The sequence below is a fragment of the Somniosus microcephalus genome, chromosome 32 (assembly GCF_052327205.1).
Source record: "Somniosus microcephalus isolate GS21.2 chromosome 32, FLI_Smic_1.0, whole genome shotgun sequence".
NCBI lineage: Eukaryota > Metazoa > Chordata > Chondrichthyes > Squaliformes > Somniosidae > Somniosus > Somniosus microcephalus.
In genome coordinates, this window is record NC_141018.1 from 14,095,412 (window position 1) to 14,103,326 (window position 7,915).

Consider the following 7,915-nt stretch of genomic DNA (forward strand, 5'->3'; position numbering starts at 1 on the left):
CGAACAACCCCAGCTTCTCCCAGTCTATCCACGTAACTGAAGTCCCTCATCCCTGGAATCATTCACGTAAATCTTTTCTGCATCCTCTCTAAGGCCTTCACATCCTTCCTAAAGTGCGGTGCCCAGAATTGGACACAAGACTCCAGTTGAGGCCGATCCAGTGTTTTATAAAGGTTCATCATAATTTCCTTGCTTTTGTACTCTATGCCTCTATTTATAAAGCCCAGGGTCCCGTATGCTTTTTTAACCACTTTCTCAACCTGCCCTGCCACCTTCAACGATTTGTGCACATATACCCCCAGGTCTCTCTGTTCCTGCGCCCCCTTTAGAATTGTTCCCTTTAGTTTATATTGCCTCTCCTCGTTCTTTCTACCAAAATATATCACTTTGCACTTTTCTGCCAGCCTATCTATCTCCTCTTGAAGTCTATCACTATCCCCCTCACTGTTCACTATACTTCCAAGTTTTGTGTCATCTGCAAATTTTGAAATTTTCCCCTGTCCACCTAAGTCCAAATCATTAATATATATCAAGAAAAGCAGTGGTCCTGGGAAATACCACTGTATGCCTTGCTCCAGTATTAAAAACAACCATTCACCACGACTCTCTGTTTCCTGTCACTTAGCCAATCCCGTATCCATGCTGCCACTGTCCCTTTTATTTCATGAGCTTCAACTTTGCTGGCAAGCCTATTATGTGGCACTTTATCAAACGCCTTTTGGAAATCCATGTTCAGCACGTCAACCGCATTGCCCTCATCAACCCTCTCTGTTACCTCATCAAAAAACTCAACCAAGTTAGTTAAACATGATTTGCCTTTAACAAATCCGTGCTGGCTTCCCTTAATTAATCCACACTTGTCCAAGTGACTGTTAATTTTGTCCCGGATTATCATATCTGAAAGCTTCCCCACTACCGAGGTTAAACTGACTGGCCTGTAGTTGCTGGGTTTATCTTTACACACTTTTTGGAACAAGGGTTTAACATTTGCAATTCTCCAGTCCTCTGGCACCACCCCCATATCCAAGGAGGATTGGAGGCTTATGGTCCTAGTGACTTATCTACTTTAAGTACAGCTAACCTTTCTAGTACCTCTTTATCAATTTTTATCCCATCCAGTATCTCCACTACCTCCTCTTTCACTATGACTTTGGCAGCATCTTTCTTGGTGAAGACAGATGCAAAGTACACATTTAGTACCTCAGACATGCCCTCTGCCTCCATGCGTAGGTCTCCTTTTTGGTCCCTTATCATCTCCCCCCTCCTCTTACTACCCGTTTACTATTTATATGCCTATAGAAGACGTTTCAATTCCCTTTTATGTTAGCTGCCAATCTATTCTCATACTCCCTCTTTGCCCCTTTTATTTCCTTTTTCATTTCCCCTCTGAACTTTCTGTATTAGCTTGGTTCTCACTTGTATTCTCAACCTGACATCTGTCATACACCCCTTTTTTGTCTGCTTCATCTTACTCTCTGGGGGAAAAATTCAGTTGCTTTGCACCTCCCGTTAGCACCTTGAGAGGCCGCTAATGGGGCGCAAAACAACTAGCGCCCGCAGATCGTGACGTCGGTCGAGCGTGCAATGCCCCGGACCGGATATTGAGTGGCGCCCCCTGCCTTTCCGCCTGCCGCTAGCAACGACAGGTTGAGGGGAGCGTTTTGCAGTCAGGAAGGGACTGGGGGAGCGCTATTTAAAGGCGACCGCTTCCTGCCTTTTTTGTTGGCGACATTTTTGCACCACGCATTCAGAGAGAAAGAGAGACTTCTGGAGAGATTCAACACTGTGTGAAGGAGTTTTGGGTACTGAGCAGCACTTTGCGGGTTCATTTTGATTTGACCTTCCTTGCATCGATTTAGAAGAGACTATGGGGGCTGCACTCTGACATCTTTCCCTGGGCCCCTCCATTGTTCTTTCCCGCAGATTTGATGTACAGGTCTCTCCAGGCCGAGATTCAAGGCTGCAATGAGCAGGGTGTGGATGGAGAGCAAGATCGACCCTCCCCTTTAAGAACTGGCCGGCGCCAGTGTGTCTGTGTTCCATTGCTGACTGACATCACATGAGCTTCGCCAGCACTCTGAGGTAGCGCCTCGCTCCTCGGCGTTAGCGCCTTAAGAGAGGTGTGTAGCGCCTGATTTAGCGCTCCAATCACCTCCAGGGGCGATAGAAGCCAAGTTTGCAGTCGGAGGCGATAATTAGCGCCAGGCACTAAACTTTGCACCCGGCCGATAATTGCGCCCCAAATTTCTCCCCCTCTATCTCTTTCATCATCCAGGGAGCTCTGGCTTTGGTTGCCCTACTTTTCTCCCTCATGGGAATGTACCTCGACTGTACCCGAACCATCTCCTCTTTAAAGGCAGCCCATTGTTCCATTACAGTTTTGCCTGCCAATCTTTGATTCCACTTTACCTGGGCCAGATCCGTTCTCAATCCACTGAAATTGGCCTTCCTCCAATTAAGTATTTTTACTCTAGATTGCTCCCTGTCCTTTTCCATAGCTAATCTAAACCTCATGATACTATGATCACTGTTCCCTAAATGTTCCCCTACTGAAACTTGATCCACCTGACCCACCTCATTCCCCAACAGCACCAGCAAACCCCCCAGCGAGGATATTGGTCCCGGCTGTGATGCGGTGCAGCCCGCCCGGCCTGTACATGTCCCACCAGATCCAGCAATGCCTCTTTCCTCATTGGGCCGGAAATGTACTGATCAAGAAAGTTCTCCTGAACACACTTCAGAAATTCTTCCCCCTCTCTGTCCTTTACACTGTTACTATCCCAGTCTATATTAGGATAGTTGAAGTCCCCCATTATCACTACTCATATAGTTCTTGCACCCCTCTGTAATTTCCCTGCCAATTTGCTCCTCTATATCCTTCCCACTTGTAAGGGGTGGTGTGTGTGGTCAGCTTTACCTCTGACTCCCTGAGCGGTTCGAATCGCTCCCACTCCCTTGGTTCTAGACTTTGGACTTATTTGGGGGTTGTAATGAAAGTGCAACAGACACCTGAGTTGGTCAAAAGAATTGAGATTTTTATTTTGAGACAGGAAAAATATACAATACAATAAAACTTATACTCTAAAAGGGGGAACACTTCGGAATCTGCGAGGGAGAATGACAATAGACAAAAATACCTTACCCTCCCAATCCCACTATCCTAACTAGGTTGAAATCCAGAGGACCAGGAAATGCTCACCAAATGACTTTCTTGACAGATTGTAGAGGTTCGCGATTTCGGGGTTCTCTTTAGTTGTGGCGGTTGGGGCCTGCCGTACCCCGGACGTGGTGGAAGACTGCACCTGCGTTGGGTTTTCAGTCTTCGCCTGTCCGCTGATGCGGTTGGATGCGTAGTTCGATTTATCGGGTAAGTACCCAATTTCCTTTGGTTAGGTATAGTTTTTAGAGTCTTTTGTGTCAAATCTTACCCAGGGGTAAGTCAGGCTAGCTTGTAGAGTGGAAACAAACTTGTGAATTTTCAACTTCTTGTTGTTTGGTTTCTTGTTGGTCGCGGTGGCCCAATATTACCTAGTTGGTGGTAATATTGTTAGTTGTTAGTTTCTTGAGGCCTTTGGTTGCCGCAATTTCCTTTTCCTTCCGTTTTGTTCTTCTTTCCTCAAGTCTCCGATCCTCCGACTAAGCACAGTGATGATGATAATGAGTGATACCTTTTCTGAACCGTACTTTCTCTCTCCTGTATGGAACTTGAACCTTCTTGAGCTGTGTCCTCAACTGACTCTCTCAACTCGAACTGTACTGTCGAACTGTCTTCTTTCTCAACTGCCTTCTCTGTGTCAAAGCAGGCCTTAATTATACTGTTTTGAGGCCTGGCTTATCTGACCGCCAAATCTCCTCCACTCCATTGTTAATTTTGGCGGGCTCGTTAATTTTAATAGGTTTAAATTCTCATTGAGTTTCGGGGCTGGTCCCATCTATTTTTAATTGTTTTTTAACTGGTTTCGGAATTGCTTCGAGATCAGTTTAAATGTGCAAAGTGGTTTTGGAAATCATTCTGAGTGGTTTAAACTGTTGTTTGATTGTTTTCTCCTGCTGGGGCCAGGGTCTCTTTTGTTGACTAGTGGCATGTATTGTATTATTCATGTTCTTGATGGCCCTGTAGGTTTCGGCGGGGACAGTCTTTTCCGTGGGCTTATTGTCTTTATGTAGAATGACTGGGACAGTCCAGAACATTCTCAGACAATCTGGTCTTTCCAATACTCAAACTGTCTGTCTCACAGTGTCCAACCCATTCCCTTTGTTGCAGCTTTTCCACAGGCCTGAACATGCCTTTTAAACTAGCAGAAACCCTGGGGTTTTGAGTTTAGGTCCCCTTTGGCCCAATATTCTTTCCTTCAAACAGTCCAAAATCTCTCCTTTTCTTACTTTGGGGGAATCTGTAGAATTTTGCGAGCCTTATAACTAGTTGGTGGCCTATAGAATACACACAGCAGTGTAATGGCACCTCTATTGTTTATCAATTCTAACCAAATAGATTCTGTCCTTGACCCCTCCAGGACATCCTCTCCAGCACTGTAATATTCTCCTTAATCAATACAGCCATCCCACCTCCTTTCTTTCCTTCCCTATCTTTCCTGAACACCTTGGGGGAGAAATTGAGTATAGCCCCGTTTGGGGTGCCAGCCTCACCAGGACGCTAAAAGTAGCACCCCGGAAGCATTTTGCGCAGGCAGGTGCTGGCAGGCGGCCAACAACAAAAATGGCCGCCCCGCACCTCTCCTTTAATTTGCGCCTCCCCGGCCGCAGGTAGGCCTCCCTGAACCAGTCGGACATAGCATCCGGCGGTAAATCAGGGGGCGCTGCCAAATATCGCGGCCGGGGTGTCAGCGGGGCGCTGCGCACACCGATGACGTCATCGGTAGCGGCGCAGCGCTAACGGTTAGCGCCACCACTAACGCGTCCCGCGGAATTTAGCAGGAGGCGTGGACAGTGCCGCGCCCGGGCGCCAGTTGGCTTGCGACCCACTTTGCGCCCTCTTAAGGCGCTAACGGGAGGTGCAGCCAACTGAATTTCTACCCCCTTCTATTCAGGAATATTTAATACCCAATCCTGCCCTTTTTTGAGCCAGGTCTCCATTATCGCCACAACATCATATTCCCATGTGTCTATTTGCATCTGCAGCTCACCAACCTTATTTACCACACTTCGTGCGTTTACACACGTGCACTGTAAACCTATCTTAAACCTTCTTGTATTCTCTCTTAGCCTGACCCCACCTAATACCCTATTATTTCTTACTCTAGTGCTATCTGTAACTCCCACTCTTTTGTGCACCTTGTTTCTCCTTTCTAATGCTACATCCTGGTGCCCATTCCCCTGCCAAATTAGTTTAAACCCTTCCCAACAGCACCAGCAAACCTCCCCGCGAGGATATTGGTCCCGGCTCTGTTGAGGTGCAGCCCGCCCGGCCTGTACCTCCCCCAGAACCGGTCCCAATGTCCCTGGAATCTAAAGTCCTCCCACCTGCACCATCTCTCCAGCCACTCATTTATCTGCTCTATCCTCCTATTTCTATACTCACTCGCGCGTGGCACCAGGAGTAATCCGGAGCTTACTACCTTTGAGGTCCTGCTTTTTAATCTCTTTCCTATCTCCCTAAAATCTGCCTGCAGGACCTCACCCCAATTTCTACCTATGTCGTTGGTACCGATATGGACCACGACCCCTGGCTGTTCGCCCTCCCCCCTCAGAATGTTCTGCGGCTGCTCAGTGACATCCTTAACCCTGGCACCAGGGAGGCAACATACCATCCTGGAGTCATGTCTGCAGCTGCAGTAATGCCTGTCTGTTCCACTAACTATTGAATCCCCTACCACTATTGCTTTCCTGATCTCCCTCCTCCCCCCCCCCCCCCCCCCCGTACAGCTGAGCCACCCGTGGTGCCGTGGATTTGGCTCTGGTTGTACTCCCCAGAGGAACTATCACCCTTATCAGTGAATGCTGGTTGAAAAGTGAGATGCACTCAGGGGACTCCTGCACTACCTGCCTGGTCCTCCTTTTCTGTCTGGTGGTCACCTATTCCCTCTCTGCCTGCACACTCTTAAGCTGTGGGGTCGTCGTCGTACGTGTCTTCACACTGTTCCCTTTGGGGAACTGTATGAAGTGGTGGAAGGATTTCTGACCGCGTTAATGCTCTTTCCGTGACCGTAACCATCTTCATATCAGCCATTAGGGCGGTTAGTCCTATGGCGGGAGGGTTTTGCGGGCTCCCACAACCCATACGAGGGGGGGGGGCCACCCACACCCACAGACGCAAGTACCCCGCTGGATGTCAACCCAGAATTTAGAGCCGAAGCTCCGACTCCACTTGCCGGGACTGTCTGGAGCGGGGTTCGAAACCCTACACCTTCTGGCCCAGCGGCGGGGATGCTACCGCTACGCCAAAGGCCCACTCCTAGCTGTGGGGTGACCACCCCCTGAAACGTGCTGTCCACGTAGCTCTCAGCCTCACTGATGCACCGCAGCAATACCAGCTGCTGCTCCAGCTCCGAAACCCGGAGCTCGAGCTCCTCCAGCTGATGACACTTCCTGCACATGTAGTTGTCCAGGACACAGGAAGCGTCCTGGATTTCCCACATGGCACGGGATGTGCATTCCACGGGACTGAGGTGCCCTGCCATGCCTCTAGTTAATAGACTAGTAACTAACTTAGCAGAAATTAACTTAGAACTTAAAAAAAACTCACCAGCTACTCACCAATCAGCTCCTTTCCTTGTGCTGACGTCACTTCGGGTTTTTTACTCTGACGTCACTCTTTCAAATTCTGCCTGTGTTGAGTTGCTCCCCATCCCGCTCATGTCCCGCTGCCTCTGCTATCGGGACTCCTCTGCCGCGCTCTTTATCTTGCTCTCGCTCCCAGCTCCGGCCCCGCTCCAGTCCCGCTGCCTCTGTTGGCAATAAGCTTGGTGAGTGAGTGAGCAGTTTGAATTTGCACAGCTGAGAGCAGCCTCTGCTGGCAAGAAAAGCCTACTGCACCTGGCAGCACCTCCCAGGCGGTCTCCCATCCAACATATTAAGCAGGCCTGGACGCTGCTTAATTTGGGAGATCAGAAGACATCGGGGGCGCCTGTAATAGTGCGGCCGTAGGCACAAGCTGCTGTTGGTCCTCCTTCGTTAAAGGCATCCTGTTGTGTTTCTCCTTTTACCAGCTTATTTCCTTGTTCTGTTTTGATGCACTCTGTCTGGATGCCTCTGTCTGCCTGCAGGGGAATGTGAAGCAATTGAATGGGAAAAGAGAGAGAGAGCGAGCGAGAGACAAGGAGCGAGCGAGCGGCAGAAAGTTTGGTGATTGAACGCAGTGTGAATTTGCAGAAGCTGGGACCAGAATCTTTCAGTCCTCCAGGAGCACTGTGCACAACTCTGGGCCGCACACATTCGGAAGGATGACGGTGCCTTGGAGAGGGTGCAAAGGGATTTTACCAGGAATGAGGTACTTCTGGTATGTGGAGGGACTGGAGGAGCTGGGATTTTTCTCCAAAGAGCAGAGAAGGCTAAGAGGAGATTTGACAGAGCTGTTCAAAATCATAAACCGTTTTGATGCAGTAAATAAGGAGAAACTATTTGCAGTGGCAGAAGGGTCAGTAACCGGAGAAAGCAGAGTTAAGGGGTTTGGCAAAAGAACCAGAGGCGACACAAGGAGATTTTTTTACACAGCGAGTTGTTGTGATCTGGAACGCGCTGCCTGAATGGGCGGTGGAAGCAGATTCAATAGTAACTTTCAAAAGGGAATTGGAGAAATACTTGGACTTAAAACATTTGCAGGGCTCTGGGGACAGAGCGAGGACGTGGGACTAATTGGAGAGCTCCACCAAATATCCAGCACATGCACGATGAGCCGCTTGGCCTACTTCTATACTGTGTCGTTGTATAATTCAATGATTCCAAGATCATTGTTAAA